We start from the raw sequence: 24,153 nt of genomic DNA, 5'->3' as shown, positions 1-24,153 counted from the left end.
GTGTTTGCTACAAAATCTTAAAATCCCACATTCAAATTTTATTGAGACACGAATGCCCACAGTGCGGCATCGATACAATACAGCCAACGGCAGTGCCAATACCCCTCATCCACTCAATTGGCAGTGTCCAACCCTAATCAACAAAGCCGGCAATTTAAGAGAATTAATGATAACAATATCATATGTTGCGGAGTGCCGCTGGAAATAGAGTAATAATGTTTTTAAACGACTTGAAATATTCTCGTCAGATTCCAGATACCATTGTATATGTACATATATGCGAGCAAACATACATAGATGTATATTGAACCCCCATAGAAGGAACAATAAATGGAAGTGATCATATGTGCGCTCATATAATTCAATTGAAGATGAGATCTAATGTTCAGTGACAAAAAGTATTCGAGACAGTTAAGAATGGACCAGTGCACCGAGCAGGCTTGCACGGCCGTTAAATCTTTGGATTATCTCAGTTTACGTTGGACCCCAGTGATCTTAGATAAGGATGAGATTCCGATTAAGCTATACTCGCCATAGAGCCCGCACTACATACACACGTCCGAGTGCTAAGAACCGAAGAACAGTGAGAAGTGATGAGAAGGTCCAAGAAAGTTCGGAAGTCGGTTTCTATCAAGAATTTAGCGAATTTTTTTAAATTTTTGTTGCAAAAGTTGGGGCAGAACATCTGAAATCGGTGGATATTTATCGGAAACGGCTGCAGATAGTTTCAAATTTGCTTCGGAATAAGGTGAGTACCAGTGTATTGCTGGGTGTGGTTGTCGCGGGTTTATTTCTTTTTGTATTTCATATTGGAATTAACTTTTTGACCTCAATACGTCAATTAAAAAAATCCAGCTTCCATTGCAGAATAACGATCTATATTTTTCTATTTTCACTTCTATATGTATCAAGATATTTCCATGCATTATTGCGAATATGTAGATACAAATAGCTGAGGCAGAGTTATTTTTCTACCAAATTTGCTTAGCAGCATGTAATTTTGATATTTTCGCTAGTATATTAATTTAAAGGCTTGTACCCCAAGTCCTTCCAAGATTTTTCTCCAAAAGGTGAGCATTTTTATTCGGTCAAGTGGAAAACTGTAACAATCCCTAAAATGTTGGTTACTAACAGCAAGACTTGCAAAATCTAACATAACCTCTTGAATGTAGACAAACTTTTATTCTTGCTCTTGAAAAGTTTCTTAGAATATAAAATATTGTTAGAAAACTTTGATCTACATTTACTAAGGGTCCAAGGAAAAGTCCTAAACTATCACCCACGTAAGGAAGTCTTCAATTATCAAATTGACCTTCATTAATATCTACCATAAATTTGTAATCCATTCCTTAATCCTTTTTTAATTGTAAATGTAAAACCATAATTGTTTATGATGCGTTAACTCCTTCATCCCCGAAATTAAGTGGTACTGACGGGTAGATTTAAATATAACAGAAAGTATCTGCCAGCGATCCAGTAGGGTTACTTAATCCACTCAAAAACAATAAATTTAGCGCCCTCATTAACTGGCACCGGCGAGTCCACTTTTCTTCTTCCGTCCTACCCTTAAAAATTCAGGGCTCTTTCATTCAGTTTTACAACCACTCCTGGGCCAGATAATGTGTACAGTAATCGTGTAATATATTGCATTGAATTATTCCACGGGCCAAAAACATATTCAAATTGGAGTAAAGCCAATTATATTTTGCTGCATTGTAACACATACAAAAATTAATGGAATGGACACTGGGAAAATCACGTCCTCATGAGCTCATTAGTGTGGTCACGGAGTTTTCATTATACTATGGCGAGCCAGTCATCATCAGCGCGATTTCATGTCGGTGTGATAAGTTCTTGCGACATATTAGGGATGTCCTCATAATAGCCATAAAACCTTAATGAGATAAGAGGCCAATGGGTCTGAGTGTAAGGTCCTTTCCCGTATCCTGCGGGTATTATTGTACATGTCCATTCCTCCATAGCATGCCCCGTATGTGGACTATGCGAAAAATAGGATACTCAAAGAAAAGGTGTACAACGTAAAGCATACACCGACTACTTAAGTCACGCTAAGGAAGGTTGAGAGGAGAGGGCCCATGAAAGGTTTTATTGCAGGTACCGAATTCGGCTATTTGTTTCGGGGAGTAAAAGGAATATCTGAATTGCAATAATTGTGCGTGACAAGCAGATTGTTTCTCGATTTGGTTTGATTGTTGACGACAATGATTTCATTGGCCGAAATCTGGGCAATGGACCCTTTCCTCAGAACCCAAAATTGGAACATGCTAATTACCTAATACTAGTTGGAACTGGAATATTTTCGCCTTATTACTGCGAAAGTTGCCATTCCAGCAAGGCTTGTCAGTTTGCTTTCTGATGGCCCTGAAATGGGGACTTTAACTAAATTAGCCAGATATTTTAGATATTTTTTCTAAGGTCCTATTCATTGATGAATACTTCGTGAAACCATGTAAAAGGGGGAGAGGCAAAGGGTATTAATCATGTGGATAAAGGAGACATTGCTAATGAGTTTAAGTCGATCTCAAAGGAAGGAGGAAGATTTATATGATAACCACCTTGCTACTAGTGTCAAATATCCAAAACTGTGATATATGTTAACGGCAACGAGCAAATAAAATTTATTGAATCTTACTTTCGGGGATATAGCTCATGATTTACATTTTCCAAAGTGAATAATGAAAAATATGTGGAATAATGACGGATTACGCTGATGGAACTGCAACATGATCGTTCGGAGGGATTTCCACTGTTAGCTATGGTAGGTGGCGTATACATATATAGTTTCTAGTCTCCTCCAAGTCTTATTTTAACAGAATTTGGAAACTTGCTTCGACCGCCCTTTGACGTGTCTGTTTGCTCATGACTAGCAGAAATTCAAGGAGGCCTAGTTCATGGGTAGGACTTTACGCAGCTAGATTTCGTGCAGAACATGTCTTAGCAAAAAAGTTGACTGATGGTTTCGTCCAGGGTAGAGCCAACTCATTAAATGGTGCCTCACCTCTGCCCTGGGAACAGCGTGACCGGAAGTGGCGACAGGTGGTTATCGCTCCATTTATATATAATTGTAAACACCACATGAATGCGAATTATATTGTCGTGAAATCCGTCAATTGTTCGGACCTAAAGTAGGCCGAAGTGAATCGTTTTGTTTCAAGATGCTGGGAGTCCTGAGTTCGCATCGATTTGATGAAAAACTTGGATGTTCAAACCAAAAAAAAGAGGGGTCCGTGGACTACAAGAGAGGAAGTAAGTTACTTCCAAAATGGTCCGGATTGCCATCAAGTCAATGCGGATTCAGGACTCCTTGCATCTTCAAAAAAAAATGAAGATTAATCCTAAATAAAAGCCAGGTTATTCAATTCTACCTAGGTAGGGTACTTCTAGGAAGCTTACAAAGGGGGGGGAGAAGGATTTGAAGCAGGTTTGAAGCAAGGTTGTTGTTTAGGATTTGCGGGATCCTAAGTCCACATCCACGTGATGGACCGGACTAAATGAGGAGCAACTTACTCCCACGTTTTTTAGTCCATGGATCCCTAGTTTGGAGCGTACCACCCCAAGCATTAAAAATCGAAAAAAATCAAAAATTGACTGACGGTTTCATCCAGGGCATTCAATTCAAGTACAATCCTCTGCAGAAAATACGAAGGATCATATGCACTCATTTAACTATCATCATCGATTATCGCCTTAGAAAGGCGAGACTTGGTTACCCGCAGTAATAAGAGTGAAGCTACTGAAAATTTGCAGTTGGATGTGGCTAAGCCAAATGTCGGGCCGGAAGGCAAACCTAACAAATGGTTCAAGTTCGCAGTAAAGACATGCCCGAGCACTTTTCCTGAGTTGTGCGGAACATGCATTTCTGAGGAAATCACCCCAGGTAGCTAGTAAACTATCAGAAGAGCCATCCTTGTATTGACTCCTGAGGAGATACTGAAGCAGATAACTGCTGTGAATAGCTGAAAACGTTTTGCGGTCATTTCACTAATAAAATCATAAAATAAATTATGGATTTAATGAAATTGCAACTAAACTCGGAAGTCCCAAGTAATAACTGATATTCCCAGTTAACGTGTTGCTTTCGCCGGCAGCTAGCCGGAGAAAAAACGCGTCCGGAACGATACTGATAATAGAGTTAAGGAACATATTTTTATCATCCCCCGGGCATTCCAGAGGCGTCTATGCGCATCATTGTGAAACATATTATGCAACATTACATCCGACATTCAAGGTAATGGCCGATAATGTCGAAAACAGCATTGGTTGCAATAGCAAAACATCTTGAGAAAGCTATCCTGACAATATGGAGCAGAAATCGTAGATAATATTCATTATTACAAAGCGGTGCATGAATCGCCAGTGAGGTCGGCTCGTTTGGATCCAATGCACCACTTTTCTCGATCATATTCTTCCCCCGAGTGGAGCTTCTGGCACTTGTGTTGATTCCACCCAACAGTTGGATCAAATTTCAGAGCTCACTGCTTCACTGCTTTGACAAACGTCGAAAGATTCTCTTATATTAGCTGTGATAATCTAGGATGCTTTCTCAACTCAGCACTGAATTTGGTAGGCCAATTAGGAACAATAACTATAACTCGGGTTCTACCGTTCTAGTTTGTACGACGCCCAATCCGATTGATGAAATCTAAGAGTGTGATTCTATTGGATACTCCTCATTCTCCGACAAAAGGCGCGATGTCAATGATTTCTCGCTTGACATTATTGAGGAAAGTGTGCTCATTATCCAAGTTGGGCATCTGCAATTTGGTTCTTACCAAATATTAGAACTTCCCCAGCAGTTATGATTCGTGTTAACTTCGCATCCCGCTATTACTCCAGTGCCTTTACTCTTCGTATTATATATTGGATAGTAGCGAATGTTCCACCGAAAAAATCATGTGCGGCATAAGGATTCTTATTTCCTCGTTAGCTTTATATGACTATATTAGACCATTGCGATGTCGCCATTATACGTAGGTGGCTAACAAAGATAACCTAGAGTTCTTTTGAAATCACGACACACTTCCGGTGACATAAAATAGATGAGAGTGCCAGAAGTTTAAGCTCCTGTTTTCCCCATAAACAACTTAATGTTCTTGTATAAAGTATACAGATGCCGTCAGATACGTCTGATTAGTGCAGTGGAATCACATATCACCTACGGTTTTCCAATGAAGTTTATACGTGCAAATCATTGCCGGAAAGTTAGATTGGCACATATAACAACCTGTCGGGGAGGGGCTTGTCAAAGATGTGAAGATCGACACTCGAGATTTTTGACCTTCCTAGTAGACGAGTAGTCCATTGATTTAGATCATTATACCTTCCACATAATGCCTTTAATATGTTGAGCAACTCTCATTGGTAAAAGAAAAAACTTCGAAGCTCCAGGCAGTTTAACTTCATTCATTCATTCATTGATTCCCGAAATTCCCTTGAGGGAATTCAGAGGCCCTTTCACATATCGTTTTCCTTCGAGGTGATCCCTTTTTGCATACATTCATTAGGAGAAAGCTTAAATCAGATTACGTTTTTCCCGCTAGAGGTGGAAATCTTCAAAAGAATCACTCCTGAGTTAACGAGGCCGCAGAGTGTGGCTCTCCTTAAAACCGCTCCTCGCAAAGCTATAACTGAGAACATTCTCTTCGAGCAGCTCCCATCTCGGTTTCATATTATTAATTAATATTAATTGGTGAGAGCCCATGAATAACCTTAGCACCTAGCACTGTTCCTCGTATGCTATAATCCTGTGACAGTTTATATTTTATTAGAATAAATCGGTAGACCTAATTCTTTGTAGTCGTTTCAGCAAATTCATTTGGGAGTCGGGCAATGGCTAACTTTGCCCAATTACATACTCAATTGTAACCTCGCTAATCATCTGTATTTGCGGGTTCCTATGTAAATTCTTATTTGTTTTGAAAAAGTTGATTACCTTTCAAATTAATTTAATTGGCTTAGCCCTAAACCTGTATGTCAGATGCCAAAATGGGCTTAAGAGTCTTGTTGTAAAGAATTTGTTGTCGATAGTAAGCTGGGAATTTCTTCCTAGCAACCAATACATCTGACTGTATTTAGCACTTAACTCTTCCTTATTTTTTCATTCTTTCCTTCTTTTTTTGGATGGACTTAGTATTGGATGTCATACCTAAACACTTGATTTCATTCACCTGTGGTACGTCTTCTCCGCTGATGAGCCTTTAGTTGGAATAATTTTTCTGTCAGTGAAATGTCATAGAAAGTAAACTATATTGGACCTGGAACGCTGCCTTAAAAAAGTCTATAATCTCTTCTATTCGCGGTTACGTACTGTGGACAGTTCCATCATAATTAACTTAAAAATGAGTTGAGCCACTTTTGTGATCTGAGCTGTCACTGAGCTCTTTATAGAGCAATGAAAAACTTTTTGGAAAGAGTACAACTGAGGATTTTCCCCAGACCCTGATGCTTGTTCTCCTCTGTCTACGAGGAATATTCAATGTTCCTAAGTATTTTCAGTCCCTATGGGTGTCGCTAGAACATCGAATTAATACCACTATATTTTGGGAATCATGGGTCTTGTATCGGCAAGGGGGTCATAAGGATATTGGTCTAGTTTCGAAATTCGTAAGTTTTACTTCAACTATCACGTGAACTAGTTTCAGCCTGAATTATCGTCGTAAATCGAATTTTATCCACAACCAAGTGATCGTGATATCGCTTTTAAATTTCCTCGTTAAATTTGAAGTCTCTATTCCTTGCAAATGACCGACGCTTTTGCTTTTGGTATTGTTGTTTTCACAATGCGCTTTGTCTTTCCTTCATTAATGTTCAGCCTAAAATCTCATGCCGCTTGCTCGATGTTGTTCTTCCCATTAGGCCGATATCACTAGGATAGGACAGTGATTAAATGGGTTCAAAGAGGGCAGTGTTTCTTCCCTTTTATTGCCAAGTTAAAAAAAAGTGCAAAATTGGACATCCCCTAGAACTTAGATCGTCCATAATAGCGAAAGGTTTCTGGAATGATCACGACCCTTATATATGGTATATTTGTGCCTGTAGCAATGGTAATGTTCTTCAGGTGGTTACCAGTTGCCGATATTTCATTTCTAAGGGCATCTGTTAGTCGTGTCATTATAGTACCCCTTATATGCGCAATGGAGGACTTTGTAATCTGGTGCATTACGTTGGAAATGATTTATGAACTGAAAAGGACCTCGGGCACCATTTGTGGAGCCAGAGTTAGCACTAATACTGTGTTAATAATAATAACGGTACTTTGTTGTTGTGACGGAGAGATGAAGGGAATATTTTGAGTAGATTCGAACGGAAAAATTTGTTCATCCTCTACTTCCCCAAGCACTGCTGACATTTGGAGCAAATCAACCTTTCAACAATGTGGCTGAGTAAGTTCTTCATTTAGGTTATTGTAGATGGTAGAACACCATATGGCTAACAAGAAAGCACCACCGTTCCTATATGAATAAAAGAAGATAGTCCAGCCAAGTGTTCAAATTACCGTCAGTTTCGCTTGGCCCACACTAGGGAGATTTTCAAACACATTCTTAACAACCGTATTCGCGGCGTCGTTCAAATAACCGTGAATCAAGCCGGATTTCTTAAGAGATGCGGAACTATTGACGCAATAAACGCTGTACGGTCACTTGAGGAAAAACACCGTAAGAAATACTGTCTTCTTTACTTTACGTTTCTGGATTTAGAAAAGGCATTTGAATGTGTATCCAGCGAACTCATGGGTTAAATTGCTTCACTACGATCCGAAAAGTAAAGTGCGAAGTGTGGCGATCATATCAAAACCGTTTCGTGTGTGTTGCTTCAAGGAAGCTCGCTCTCTCCACCCCTCGTCGTTCTTATTGTGGGCACTCTCACACAGGACATCCATTCTTCCCCATCCTATGGACTGCTCTATGCGGCGTCTCATAGCAAAGCTAATTTCAAGCAATTTGTCCAAAAATGGAATGAATGGAACAAAATTTTTCACGACAGATCCCCATTAAACCAAGCACTATCACTGTCAGGGATAGTAAACTGAGCTAATAAAGATCTCGGATCAATGCAATCAGCTAATACTGAACTGCGTGATTAAGGTGCTTTAGGCATTAGAACTGGCGCTCTTCGTAATCGATATATCGTGTCGTCCGCTCTGTCGCCTTCTAAGTCTCTGAGTGTTGGCCGACTATGAATGGCGCCTCGCAGTAATGAATACGAAGATGATACATTGATGAGTGCTGTAACACGTTATGATCACGTCTAAAATTAGTATATCCGCGATCGATATGGGATTGGATCGATCGTGGAAAAAAACGAAGAAGACGTCTTCGATAATATGGTCACGTAATTTGCAGTAACGAGAATTCACTCGCCAAGATTGATCTGAACCTCGAAGTCAATTTGTAAGAACCAAAAGGTCGGCCGAAACTACGGTGACTTGATCCGCTGGATGGTGATTTGAAAGCCTCGCAACTGCATCCAGATTACAGAACAAAATGGTCTAACCGATCAATATGAGCGAACTCTGGGGCAAAGGCTAAAGAAGAAGAAGAACATGAAGAGAGGACGTATGAACTTTCAAGAAAGATATCCAAGCCACGTTAGTGGGGCCGGAACTAGCACATGGAATCAGCTTATCGGCAGGTGTCTGATTAGGAACTAGCCAAAATGAAAATAGGGACACTGGTAGATCTTACTGGTACTGGTAGGCCGTACAGGCCATCATTCTCTACGAAAACATCTGCTCACAACTGAATCTATAATTATCAATTAAAAAGTCTCAAGTAAGGAGTTAGTGGAGTCTCTAAGTTGTCAATCTTACGTTTCGTCCTCGTTTAGTCGGCATTATTAGATTTAAGACAAAAATACTTCAGACAGACTCTCTTGGATGCTCTCAAAATTTTAGACGTAATCATAGATTCACAAAAACCTGTAAGTGATACATGATACAAATCAGCTGCATGGACGCATCTGGGAATGGTACAGTGGTATACTAGGACCTGAGTAATTCTAACTACCGTTCTTCCAATTCCATTCAGCCTCATATTTTCTCAAAATAAACACTTCTTCTGCACCGACGACGTTCATTTTAGTTAGCTTTAGGATTGACCACCGCTTCAAAGCTTGAGCAATCAAGCATGTGGAATAGTGAGCCTTAATAAGATGGGTGGTAAGAGCGTTCGTTCTTTCGGTTAGAAGAATATGCTTTGCATTGAGATGTTATTAAGGCTCGCACTCTTGCAAAGTTGCGGGGGGATATTTCTTAACTTCCTGTAAGTGATCCAATTAAACACAATATTGTCCAGCCAATTTTAGACGCGATTTCTATACAGCGAAGCTGATGAGATTTTATAGCGTTTTGAGATATCTGGCTGGAGGGTTTTCCGTTGTACTAGATATCCTTAATTGGCCCCGTACTTTCACGAATTTCTCCAATATATTGATGAATGGTACAGTTTAAGGCATCATTCGATACCGGCTGCTTATTTTGGCAGTTGGTCTTAACCATGTTTGAATCTGAAAAATTCAAAATCATATGCCGTTAACGGTGGTGAAGGAATGGTTTAATTTCAGATTGGATGTCAATGATTATCGAGATGTTTGAATTAAATGTAACAGCGATTTTCCCACTCTTTCTAGAGAAAAGTGATTGTCGTTTTTTTTCTTGTACCGGCATATATACTTAGCCTAGGTTGACATTGGCGGCCATAGTGTTTATTCATAAACTCAATTAAAGGCGATGGCATGACATTTAAATTAGCCCCTGTTATTAAGAGCCACGGTTTGCCAGCTGAACAGAGTTGGTTTACCCAAAAACGTCGAATAATTTTAGTGTCACTGGGATCGTTGAATTGTCTTTGAGACAATAGCCGAATACGACGTATATGAAACCGGAAGTGGTTTTCATTAAGACCATATTTTGAGGAAATTCGCAGATCCAAATAGTAGATTGATCGAGGGGTGGCTTCGCGCTACCCATACCTGTGGAAAGATTCAGTGTACTAAGTGAAATATGGTGTCAAGATCAATTAACTTTTGGGCTTATATACCACGATTAGGTAGGTAAGACATGGTGCTGCCCTTTTTGAGCGTTAATACGAAATTGTCCGGGTAGCTGAGACACAAGGCTATCGTACGGAAGGTTGCGGTTCAAATCTCGCTGGTGGCAGTGGGATTTGCATCGTGATTAGGCGTCGGATACCAGTCCATTCAGCTGTGAATGAGTACCTGAGTTGGATCACGGTAATAATCTCGAACGAGCGCAATGCTGACCACATTGTCTCCTACAATGTTCTGTAGTGTACCGTTACGGTCTGGAATGAAGTGCTCTAACACCCTTCAAGGCCCTGACCCAGTATAGATTGTTGCACCAACGATTATATTATTATTATTATTAATACGAAATTAGAACGTTTACGATAATCGGTACAGACGATCGTTTACCTCGTGACTGAAGCATTTTTAACTTTCGTGCAACATTTTGAAGCACTCTCTTTTATCATGTATGCTTTCGTCTTTGACACAGCAATATTGAAAACAACAATTCATTGTTGAATTCGCAGATGTTGCTTATACGGACTATTTCTTTCATTTGCCTGAACTGGTAGCTGTCGAAAAAGTTATCACAATTAGTAAGCTACAAGATGATCAGCAACTAACTTCGCTCTTTTTGAAAAAAAGAACTTTACAACGAACATCGTTGTGTCGCTTTCGAGCTTTGGGATCCTCGTTGATCTCCTAAGCGGATTTTTCTCATTTCTTAGATACAATCTTTATGGTGGCTCAAAATTTTGAGAGGTTTCTACTATAAGCTTTAGAAAAAAAATATGAGGGTCGCTGGTTGGTACTACCTAATTGACCGGTAGTAAGACCATGGTTGCTTTCAAGTTTTTTATGAACTCTTCCTTTCGGCCAATCTCCTTTAGAGCCCTTTCAAAATAAAGAATACTCTCATTTTGTTTCTTTAGTGAAATCTTGCTGATTTACAGATGCAGAGTCTACTGTTACAAATAGCATAAATATCGCTGGTAGCCACCATACATATCGCATATTGCGATGAAGGTTTATGAAGGTTTTTCCGAATCACCCTGCCGTAATGATTACCTGTTCCTTAACATATATTGGTCCCAGGATCTGCATAAACCTTTTATTGACGAGGCTAGACTTCTGTAACAGATTAATGATTGCATTTTCAACAATAAAAAGCAAAATTTTAGTCCCCCTTTGTGTCTTCATCCAGAAGTCACTCCAATGTTTTGGAGGAAATCGGAAGGAAGAACCGCAATTTTCAAAGAAGTATTTTTTCTTTCGACATTCAAATTCGTAATAAGCTTTTCCTGCAGAATAGGTTTGTTCCTATAGAAAGAAAAATTCGAGTTTTAGAGACTTTCGCTAATAAATTTCCGTTCGAATTGCAAGGACTTTTGAACCATTAATTTGCGATTAAACTAAGTGTTATGGTGACAATTGTTGGTTTGACACACAATATTCAATATTCTAGCATCAATAGCATATTCCGTACCCCCAAAGGGACTAGGATCAGGAGGTGAAATAATTATTCTTAGATTTTCCTGATGATTTAAAAACTTTCTTGGAAAATTCAAATTTACTTCGTCATTTTTCGTAATGTGGCAAGAAAACAAACAGAAATATATTAAATCTTTGCAAGGACATTTCTATTCAATAACTGCTGAAAAAAGGTAATAAAATACACAAACAATCACCATAAAGTCCAAATGCTTTCCATCAAACAGTGGCACAACTTATTTGAACATTTTTGTGGCAACAAAATTGAAAACAGCCCGCAATAATTACAACTGCTGAGCTCTCCACGTTAGACCAAAAATACCAGAAATAAGAAAACACGGACCGGCGGAAACCAGGAAAAAGAGATGTTAAAAAACTTTTCTCATTCCCGAGGTGAAGTCAAGAATTTTTAATTATAAACCACCAAACTGAGGAGCAAAAGAAAAATCCTTAAATTCCTTAGATTGCAGTTATATTTATTTTGCGGTGTGCGGCTGTGAGGTCATCATCATCATCAAAAGCGCATAATTGAATGGACACCAAAGGAATTCCTTTGCGTATGAAATATTATTTGAACGAACCATCGCTTACCGCTTTACTTTCTTCCGTTCGTTTTTATTTTCCTTTTAAGAAAAAAGAGAACTTATTTTCCTAAAAAAATAGAATGGGGTGATCGTGAGGAAAAGCATACAGACGAGAGTCAACCACAGAGGGGGCCGGAAAAGTTTCGGGAAAATTAAAACATGAAAAAGCTCTAAGGAAATGCGAAGCTATTCATGCTATGATTTGCCTCTTCCTAGGCACATTTACAGAGGTTCCCTACTCCTGTGTAGCTATTCTGTACACTAAAACGGGAAATACCGTTGAAAAAATGTTGAAGTTACGGTTGAGACCATTAAAAGGAAAGATTTCTTTCCGTCTAATAGGAATCTTGTTATGGCTGTACTTTACAGGGAAATTTGTAGAATTACTCTCTCAACCCGGAGAATATTTGTCCTTGGCTGGAGCTGCAGATTTCATATGCGGAGGATGAAGATTATATTTGAAGTGTTTCGGGATTTTCCGTAGGATACGCTTGAAACTTGGAAACTTGGGTTACAGCGAAGTCGCTTCGTGAAGGTTTCACCTAAGTTGCTTACCTTCTGCGAATAAGGAAAGTTCTACCCACGGTTTTGAAACTAGTTTTTCTTTATTGAAATAGGAACATGACATTAAAGGAGACGATGACGGCTAAATTAGGTACATATTTGCGGGAAGGAAAATTGGAAGGCATCTCACCGTCATACAATGAATATTTAGCTCCACTTTGGAGCTCAGTTTCGTGCAATTCCAGCAATGGCATGCAGAAGAAACGAACTATGAGTTGTAAGTTTACTATTAGAATTCGAAGAGTCAGAACTTATTCCCAACTTTAATGATGGTGAATGAAGGAGTTGCAGATTTGCTTTGTCAAATTTAAATAATTTTCGTTGTTTGGTTTACTAGATAAGTAATCTTTAAATTTCCAGGGAAAATGCAGAATTTGCAGTTGTGTAACTACACGAATGCCAATTCAATAGCAGGGAATGATGACATTGTACCCAATTTGGTTACAGTTTATATCCGAAATCAAATCTGACCAATGGAGTTCTTACTCTCATTTTGGAACTATAGTTGCTTGGAATTCAATTATAGGCATTTTAGGTATTCCCCCCGTTTGCTGTAAAATAGAATTGATATTACCGGTACAGGCTGCAATATGATCTGCAATGCAGGAGCAAAGCGGCCTGCTATTTTTGGTCAAGGATTCGGGGTGTTACTTGTTGGGCTCCAAGATAACTTTAGGTAATATCTCAAATCCAAATCCACTGCGGTAAGTGTCGCTTACCCTGTCGCTTTCTTTGTTCTGAGTCTTGGCCGACTATAAAAGACAATCAACAGTACCTCGCGGTTACGGAGGCAAAGATGTTTTGTTGGACCAATGGCACAACGGGCCATAAACACATCTGAAATAATGGCATCCGCTACCGATGTAGGGTTGCTATAGAGTTGGGCCGATCGTAGAGAAATTGCAAGAGAAGCGTATTCTATGACATGGGCATGTAGTTCGCGCTGATGGAAACTCGCTTGCCAAGATTGATTTGAACACCAAAGTCGATAGTAAACACCTAAAAGGCTGTCTGGTGGCGGTGTGTGAATCTCCGGTGATTTCAGAACTTCTCGGCTCTATCGAGATCAGACATATGATCGATGAAAATGGCTTAATCGATCAAAATGAGCCGACGCCACTTCTGTACTGAACAAGGCTGAAGAAGAAGATCTTGATAGCGGTCAGAACCATGCAAATACTCCTCCAATTGCTGCATTCACGACAGTTTCCCCTTTTCAAATTCTTTATGGTGAGCGAATATCAGGTGTAAAGAACTTGAATGAAACTGCTAGATCTACCACTAATTGCAATGTGGTCGATCTGATTGTTCGTATGTTGCCAGTCAGCTGAGACCCAAATGATCTTGTTGCCGGCTTGGCAATTGAATAATGCCCTCTCAATGATAATGAGTTGGAAGCTGTAGAAATCAACAAAACTTTTTTCAATATTGTAGCGGTCGTCAAGATCGTGTTTGCACGTTCCGCGAGGTGTCATGGGCGGGTGTGGTGATCGAAATATTTTAGGGGCAGCCTCTTGATCTCGGTACCCTGGGTTCGAATTCGAGTCATTTTGAGATTTCATGGATGCCCTACACTCCACCTAGGCATTCAGATTATCATGATCACAATATCACCTCTGAAAAATCTCACCTGGTCTGTATTCAATTGCTCATGCAGGGCCTCTTTCACTATGTCGAAAATCTCCGTTCTGGTGTAGTGCTATACTCTTCGAATGTTCTTCATTCTATATCGGAATTTCGCACTTAAGACCCTGTTCGAAACCGATTTCCAGATAATGAGGGCGTGATATTTAGTTGGGTAAGGATCTGTATAAGACTGGATTCATGATCAATTCCGCCAGGTTTTCCAGGGGACATAGCATAGTGCTTCCAAAGGCCCATCATCTAACCTCATTAAGGCAGATGAATGACGTGACGAGTAACATTAATACGTACCCCATTATACATTGGCGTTGACACGTACTTCAGTATAAATTTACAATGAAGACAGCTTCATTGAGAAGAGATTTGGGTGAAGTACAGTTTTCTGCAGTTCATAATAAAAATTGTTAACGCAACAATTCAAGCGCATCTAGGTCTGTGTCAGACCACTTCCGTAACGGTATGCTAGGAGGCAATATGGACAGCATAGCGCTGGTGTCATATCAATTGCCTACTTAAATCCTCTGCCCTTCTCTCTATTGATAATTCTATTGCCATTTTTCTCTAGTTTAAACGTTCATTTGTATTCGATAGAACTTCTACTAGCGTTAGGACTGCCAAACCTTCCTGATGATTTTCTGGTTTTTATATTCAGCTTTTGATAAACTTTCAGTATCTTCAGGCTCAGGCTCTCTTCGTCATAGGTTATGTTTCTCTGTTGTTCTGGACTTGCCTGCGTGAAGACAACATTTATTTACAGCCTTAAAATATGTTACTTCAAAACCAAAGTTGGCAACCTTTGGTTCCGTTGTCTTTACTGAGAAAGCTCCTCCTTAGCTCTCAAGTACTGTTTGTGTTGTGTTTTGAAGATTTCGTCTCCGATTGCTTTGAGGGCAATCTCCTACAGCTTCACAGTTTATTTCGTATTTCATCGGTCACTTTGCTTAGCCCCATCAGGTTTTGGAAATAAATGTTATGGTATATTTCGTCAGTCGCCAATTAGCGAGAAGTGACATTCGATGATAACTAAGTTCTCCCGTTGTCCTGACAGGGCAATATCCTGAGGATGCAAATCATTGATATCTTTCTAGTGGCCAAAGTAATTTTTCAATAGGAGAATTTGCCCGTACAGTTGATTATCACATTGCGTTTGGACTTTGGCTTGATGCATCTTTCTGTTACCACGGTCTTCTCTGAAGATTTCGCCGTCTTGAACCAAAAGGCCTTTGATAACCTAGTCATCGGCATACGGTAAGTTGGTGTTAGAAAATCGGAAAATTGGTGGACATTGGACGTTTGAATGACTCTCAATTATATCAGATAGAGTTATCAACTGCTACTAATAGTTACTAATCAGCATATGAGTATATACGAGTATGTCTGCTGATTCGAAAACTACGTAAATGATGCTCTGTTGAGAACTGCATCTATAGAAAGAAGGTTTTCACTCAGACGTAAGAAAACCAAAATTTAGGTACCCCTTGACCCCTAATAATCCTCTGTAAGCCTTGATGTCTATTTTTCTATCCCAAGGACGAACATAGATGGGTTTTGTCATTTACCTGGGTATTTTCCGGATTCTCGGCGACTTAATTTGTTTCTATTTCCAACCTGAGACTGATGCTCAGCGTTTGCGTGTCTAAGCCTATATTCGATGCGTGTCCTGATTAATTAAATTATAAAATGGCATAATGAATGTATGGGATAACCCTGGTCCCCGTTGTTTCTGTTTGAGTGCTTTTTCATCTTAATGGCCTCAAAATATGTTCAGATGTAAGATAGTGTTTGACAGTATCTCTACCCTAAATGAATTTTCTACTGCGATTTGCATATGCCTGAGCTCTACGAGCAGTTTTGGAACCATTCGCAATGACGGGTTATTTGGTATTACAGATGGTCTCTTGACGGAGAAATAATCATAAGTCAGTCTGCAACAAATCTTTCTTATGGAAACAGTCTAACCCAAAAGTCTGAAAAAACTTATGGGTATACAAAATAGCCTTTATGACGGAAGCAAAACAACCGGCAATGGCAACGATTTAGCTACCATATACTGCATTCAAATCGTGTTGGTCCTGTGAGGAATTTGAACGGTTCCACAACGTTGAACAGGTAAAAAGGTTGAATAAACATTTTACCATAATTCTGAATGATATCCGGTCAAGCTTAGCCACTTGGTAACATGCGAATATGAGCTGTTCCCCCATGCAGTAGCGAAATCATCTATAACATCAACGCTCAAGCAGAGTAAAGCTGCCAATCTTGGCAGTCTCCACGTGAAACTATTTTTCGCAGCCCCACAGTTTGTACAGGATTAGGAGGAGGGGATGATCATTAACATCCGATCTATAGTGCGATGGTTAGAGGGGTGTTGGCCTGCTCTCTTTCGTCGTAAGAGTAATATTATCACTAATACAATTCTGGGACGTATACCTTAAGAGCTCACTGGGCAGGGAGTAGGTTGGTTTTCGTTCTGACTTCTGCTACATCTACCACGTTAACTCGTTTTGGATCAATTTGGAGCAGTTGGAATGCTACACGTACGAGGGGCATAATAACTGTTTTCAGAATATATGATGGCGCAAGATGTCGCGTATTGCGAAAGAATTTGGATTCCGAGGCGAAGTGTTTTATTCTATCACTGATACTGCTTCATCCTGTCTTCTCTAGAGGATATGGAGAGCTTTGACGTACTATGACTTATTCCTTCAAACACCTTCACAGCGTTGATGATATCCACTATCAATTAGTTACGGATCTGATTGAAGGTAATTATCAAGAGAACTAAGGTTTCCTGCCTGACGGTTCATAGCACTCTTAATACTTGCATTGAGAGCCACAAAATCAAGAGTGTTAAACAGTTTGCATATCAGGAAAAGCTTGTTTAGAATGATAATAGTACCGAACCGAATACCGCTTTATATGTTGCCAACGCCAAATATGGGAATGTAGATAGGTTAACACCAAATAAATGACGCTGTTCAGAGCAGATACTCTCTATATCCTTCTATATGGGACGAACACAGGAAAATTAACTTTCAGTGTTAGTCAAAATCTCCAAGAGGATTCCCGGTCGTTTCGTCCAGGGCTGGGGTAACTCAGCAAATACTGCCTAATTTCTGACGAACAGATATGTTTTGCCTTTTCAACGGAGACCCCACCTTCGTTTGATTAAGCGGTTTAGAGACTATTGACCACTAACTGTCACCGTTCCTAGAAAGAATTAACGAACGAATTACCTTTTGCAATCCCATAAAGTTGTTATCAGCAGTTTTCCAGCAGGAAAACTGAGCTTAGCTTTCCGCGGTGCTGCTAATGCTCCATGGTCTCACCACAACTTAAAATATGCCTTGAGATCGGCCTGTGTTTGATATCGTGTCAAAAGTTTTCCACACGCGACGGGAAGGTTTGCTTTTCTATTTTCAGTCCAGAAGAAGCGAGGAACTCACTTTTCCGTAACCTAAATCCTTCGAAATGATTGATCGGGTACCCCTTCCGATATTCCGATTCTGCCAGCAATTCCCTCCATTGCATTTAATCATTAGGCCGCTTGACCACGGCTCGGCTTTCGGAAAGTTTATAGTGCTAGTCGTAGACTAGGGTCTTTGCGAGACAAACATTCTATAATAATGCGATACGCAGCAGATAAATCAACTTCTTGCTCACATGCTACTAACAGCCAATCAGCTCTGAAGAATCGAGCCTCTACTTTATATTCCTGAAAAAGGAAGCACAGTTGATAATTGATTCATCTTCCTGGTTTCAAGTCGGCGATAATGATTCCCCAAAGTTAGGGCACTTGCAAATTTTTTCCTTTATATTCATTTTTCGCTAGTGACTTCGAGACCAAGTCATTTCATATCCTAAATTCCCAAGATGTTGCATCAGAGAAACTTCCTGAAGAAAGCCACTGCAAAATTCTCTACAAGAATTCACAGAGCATCACAGATGTTGCTTCCATATTCACGTCCTGGTGATCCTAGGCTTACATTTCAAAACAGCGATAAATTGTTATGACATTATCCAACCTGGTGGACTGAAACTTACTCTATTTCGATCTTATCCCCTCTATTAGGGTTCAATACTCACAGGTATTACTATCCAGTATTGGATTGGATATCCTTAAAAGCTATCTGGTACCTTTATCTACGCCATCCCTCCATCTCAGGCAGGGTCTGCCATGTATTCTTTGTCAGTCTTGAAGGGTGATATCCATCCCTTCAAGACTTTCAGGATGGAGTCTTCCACAAATATACGAATTACATGATTTACCCACCGCACCCTATTCAACACTACAACCAGATGGTCGTGGTATTGCTTATAAATTTCGTCTTTACATGGACCACGAGATCTTGCATCCTCCTGTAAGGGCCAAAATTCTTCAGAGCATTCTTCTCTCGAACCCGACTAAGAGTGAGCAATTTTTCTCGCCGAAAACCATAGTCTCCCAGGAGTACAGTTAAGTCCTTGAGGGTTTAACGTGAGCACCGGTCCTGCGACTTAATCCCACGGTCTTCTTAAGAAACGGATTGATTTTGTGACCACAATCAGAGCCCCGCTGAGTCAAGCAACAACGGTACCAGTCTATACCAAGTGCATGGCTTAACATTCATACTGGTGGATGCAAGGCATAAATCTCTACCGAACTAAGGAGTATGACACCCGTGGTGAAAAGCAACACCACGACGAGGCCCGAAGGTCTCTTCTCGCTTGAGCATAACCACAACCCCCATGAAGTTCCCAGAGAGGGTTGCCGCCCCGTCTTCCTCCCCGCCACCTCAGAGTACCCCTCCCAGGAGTACAAGAGGACTGCCAAAATCATTGTCTACCACAGTCAAAACCATCACCCTATGGTGAGAGGTTTGAGACGAAACAGCTTTTGAAAGCTGCCAAATTATCAATGGTCTGAAAGTTGTAGTCTTCTATCGTCAGTTGTCACTTCACAGTTGACCAGTGCCGTGTTTTCTTTGGTTTTTGATGCTAACGCTACAACTATGTATTTTACCCTTATTAGTGTGAAGTCCAAGATCTTGCGCCGATTGCCGCTTGCTCGACAGGAATAAGAGCAATTTGATTATCTCAGTTTGTTCTTCCCATAATATCGATACCGCCGTTGCAAGCAAATTTTTCGGTGGACTTGTAGAGAATAGTGCATTTATCATACGTCAGCATCACGGATCACTTTTGCAAGGCCAGACTAAGGCTATGAAATAGGGCAGCCCCTTGTCTTAGGCCGCTGTAGGTAGCGAATGGCCTTGATAGTGATCCTCGTGATATTATCTGGTCTCGCACATGTGGTTGGGTCAGTGCAGCAAGTGTTATCAAATTGGTGGGTACACCGGATTATCCCATGGTTGTGATCAGTCTTATCCTGGCTAACCTATCATAGGCGACCTTCAAGTCGATGAGAAGATGGGTCCACTGATGGTCATATTCCAATTTTTCTCCATCACTGCGGAGAGAAAGTCTGATCTATTGCTGATTTACCTGTTCTGGGCGTATGGGGTTATCCAGTCTAGCAAGATAGGAGAGAATATCTTATAGATAGTACTCAACAACTTGTTACCTCTAAAATTGCTGCACTGCGGGATATCCCCTATTTTACGTATGAAGTTATTACCTCGTTGCCTATCATTAGACGTTGATTTGCTATAATATTACCTCTCTGAAGGTTTGCCGATGGTTCATCTTCCATTTTTGTTAGCCGCGGTTATTGGGGAATTCATTTTCCCCTTATATTTGTTACGAAGAAATTTGTTGTGGATGGTTTCAGTGTTCAATCTCACCTGATTGTCTAATTAGATACGAAATGGTGGTGTTATTCTAACTTGAAGTACACTGATAAGGAGATAGTAATCCAGATCTATATTTATCCCCTATATATGGGGACATCCATCCAAGCTGAGAGTTGGCGGCAATCGATCAATACGTGATTGAAAGTGGCGAGGCCAACATTTTTTGTGTCCCGGCTTTAATCCAAACCGGTTCCGGTTCTTCTAACAACGTTTCCTTGTATCCCTGTTAGTTGAATAATCCACAGGCCATTATTATTCGTGATTTTGGTGTAGGCTATCGCCGAATCCACCCCTACAAATCTATTGAAATCTCCAAGTAAGATTTTAGTATCTTACCTGAGCTGCCCTTTGCCCCGAAAAAGGTATTTTAACGAGTTTTGTTACGAAATTTCTCTTGCTAGTGTAGAATCCGCGGCCGCTCACTTATGTCTTTAAAGCCGATGACAACAGGGTTCATTTTTTGACTGACGAAGAAACCTACTCCGGGCACATGGTTTGCTGGATAGCCACCATTATATATTTTCGGTGTAATGGCTTTTCTCCAGCACAGCGGTCCTTGTCCAACGTGTTATGTTTAAAGTTTTTACATCAGCCTTATATTAGGGAAGGGTATCCACTAGCTGTTTAATAGCCCCTATTTGTACAATGACCCCACGTTTCATGAAAATATAGGCAAATCTTTTGTCTATTGAATGCCTTTGTGTAGTTCATCTAATCCGCGGCTCCTTTCGTGGCAGTGGTTTTCCGTGTAAAGTTCGTCCGTAAGCCCTACCTAACCCTCACCTTGGAAGACTAGTTGGTACATTTAGCCTCGTTTCTAGGCGGAGAAGGTGCGCCCTCCTCCTTCTCCGTCTACAGTTCTCCATTAAGAAAACTTCAAGCGATCATCACAAGTAAGTGGAGATAGGGTTTGGAGTTGGAGCTATTGGTGTTGGTTAAGCAGGTGTTTCCCAGGTCGTATGCTCCATCATGAGTACCAATCCACGTTTTCGCCCGGGGACCTGTGCTATTCTATGATCGTTACTCTTGCAATTGTCATCATGGAGGAATACGCTTAAATTACTTATTAAATTCAATTCAATTACTTATTAATGTTAGCAAAATGAATAATTCAGATGTTCGTCTGTTGTCAACACACTCACTTTCTACAAGCCCGACACTTCCACGACATTTTAGACCACAATAATTCCTGAGGGTATTTCACTTATTTGACATATATGCGGCTTTGATGCTTGCTTAATATGGATACCACCGTATAGTTGTTTACAACAATAATGTCAAAGACACGTTTGATTTGGTGTTAATTGCGATAAACAATCTCAATGTCAATTGGATACGTAGCAACACAGGTTGCTTAATATTTCAACTTCCTGACTTCAGTCAGAATCATTTAAAAAATCTTAGGATACTCATCAGAGATGCATCCTGGAACTCTGATTCGCTCATCTCCCCCGCAAACGTACTTAATTGACGACTTCAAGCATATTTAGTTTAATTAAGACTTCTTCCTGTTTGTTTCTCAAAGTAACGCTAAGATGTGGAATAATGAACAACATACGAGTGCCTTACAGAGGGAAATAACAGCCACATCTTATGTAACATTGACAAAGTTAAAGCTCCTCCCGCGTTGTATCTTTTCAACGACAATGTTTGCTGTATATGATATTGTTTGAACCCCCTCGGGCAATGTTTCTCTTGGGGCTTTCCGGGGTACATGTTATCTAGATTATGTGGATGGCATGTCGCAAGTCTACTTATTTGACATTTTAATATCGTCCGTGGCCAAGATGAAACTATTTGCCCCGAGGAGTTGAGAAGTAGTGACTCCGCCAGTAAGCCCAGTAAAGTACTTTGAAAACGAACAAATCCGTCCGCTTTGTATACACAATAGCGAGTGTGGCACTATGGCGACCGTTCAGAAAAATCATAATAAACAATCATAAAAAGGAAGCTGAGTAACAAACATTTTCCGCTGCTTTTATTCGTACCATGACGTTTAAATGTGGAAGTATTACTCTACAGTGGAATATAAAGCGGAGCTAAAATGTGCTTCGCGATGTAGCTTGTGCCTAAAAACTTTTTTAGAACAGATGATTCCTCCTATATTGCAACGATACGTGTCTGTGCTGTTATGCAAATACTTTCACTATTTTGATAGAAAGATACTAAGCAGTTGCCTGCTCAGGGTCCTAGAGTTCTTTTCATATCTCAGCTCTGCTTGCCCTTCCTAATTTGCCTGACAAACAAGCAACGCCTGTTTTCAGGGCGATATCCTTGGAGCTAAAAATAGCAAGGCGTTACCTATAAATTTCGTAGTTTCGACTAAACCTTGAAACGAGCTTGTAACTTTAGATACAATCCATATTACACAAGTCTAAGATTTACTTGCCTTTTTCATCATAGATTGTGTGGGACAATGATCTTGCTGGGTCTAAGACAGCCACATGTTGATGAAGAATGGGCACTACAAAATGTATGAATACGTAGGGGACACATTTTCCGAAGCCCTATCATTCCTATACGTGCATTTTCCATTCAGGCGCGCACACACCCTTGCTCAAATTCAAACGTGCATTCCCGGTCCGGGCTGGCGAAAAACACACAATTTAGACGTTCCAACACAACAGCAAAAGTGGAGTAAGTACAAGGCATAAACAAGTTAATTGTGCATGTAAATTAGTTAATAGTTCCTTAATTTATTAAATTTAAATTGGCTTAATTGACCCCTATTGTCGGACTCCGGGACTTGATGATAGCCAGCCAGTCACCATTCCGTTCCGAGTCGGCCGTCGTCATCAAAATTCCTCTCATTTTGTAACTCAGCAATTGACGGCCTACCGGTCACAATGACCACTTCAGGCCTATTTACTCGCCCCTGTCGGTCCGCTCAATGCGTGCAATTGTTCAAAAAGCGTAGGATTGGGGTTACTCAAGTAGAATTTAGTCAATTTATGTGTCAACGCTGCAAGTAATAGTAAATTATATGCAGAGCAATGAGATTTATCGTTTTTTCTTGGCGATTGTCTGCGATTGTGTGTGGTGTCCATATCACCGCGGAATTGGCTTTATTGGACAGGGAGGAGCAAGGACATAATGGGGGCACAGATATAATTCAATTGACGCAATGATTTAAGAATAGGTAAATCGTTCTTTTTCTGGATTTTAATGGAATAGTCATTAGAATTGATACGAGGGTCTGGGGAGGGTTAGGGGTCATCTAATCTTATTTTATTTGAGTCGAAGTGAGAAGAATTTATTACTTTTTAATTATTTTGACATTTTTTACTTGCTGGATCAATTTTTTTTAGAAAATAATGACAAACAAAAAAAAAACATTTATTTAAATTCAAAAAGATTGAATCTTTTAATTATTTATGAATTTTAAATTAAAGGGCTAGAATTTTAACTTCAATTTAGGAATATATCAGCGGTCATTACTGTTTTTACTGATGAAATTTTAACCTATCTTTGAAAATTCCTGAAGTGTCAAAGTGACATGGAGCTAAAATGAAAATACTCCATTGCTTCTCTGTACTTTAACAAGGCGCTCGATGGGCCCCGATATTGAATTTCCTGGTTGGTCATTGCACGTAGGATTTATACGAGAAAAAATTATACTCGAATTATAATTTCGAGTTGTTAGTTAACAGTACAGGCTTTTCAATCCCGGCTTTACTTATAGTATTAACATATCTTCCCTAATTTCCAAAACGAACTCGCTACTGAACGGGGAGAATTTAAGAAAAAGATTGCGTTTTCCGCAAAACGGATGTTTCTCCAGATGCATTCCGAAATACTCGACTTTTTTCCCTTAAAAGTTGTGTTCACTCCTTCCACTGTGACTTAGTCATTTCATTGTAAAAGTGAGAGTTGACTCTGCTGCCAGTTCAGCCAAATTTTCCAACTCAGAAAATATTTTTCAATACACTTTCAGTGGTTCTAAATATATTCTGATGCAATTTTAAAGCCAGAATTCATACTCTGAATAAGATCTGCAAGTGTTGAAATTTCCAGTTGGTAAATTCAGTATATAA

The 24,153-nt window shown here is 39.9% G+C and overlaps 1 long non-coding RNA gene across 1 annotated transcript in view; it reads left to right on the top strand.

Moving 5' to 3' along the window:
• The first annotated feature begins 399 nt into the window (after positions 1–399).
• LOC119657445 overlaps positions 400–24,153 on the top strand; it is a 37,358-nt gene continuing 13,604 nt past the window's right edge. The window contains exon 1 of the long non-coding RNA XR_005250137.1: positions 400–748. This is a non-coding gene — a long non-coding RNA (uncharacterized LOC119657445). The remainder of the gene's footprint in view (positions 749–24,153) is intronic.

This window comes from Hermetia illucens, chromosome 5 (genome assembly GCF_905115235.1).
Source record: "Hermetia illucens chromosome 5, iHerIll2.2.curated.20191125, whole genome shotgun sequence".
Classification (NCBI taxonomy): domain Eukaryota; kingdom Metazoa; phylum Arthropoda; class Insecta; order Diptera; family Stratiomyidae; genus Hermetia; species Hermetia illucens.
The sequence above is the reverse complement of the archived record's forward strand: the minus strand, read 5'-3'. Positions and strand labels throughout refer to the sequence as shown.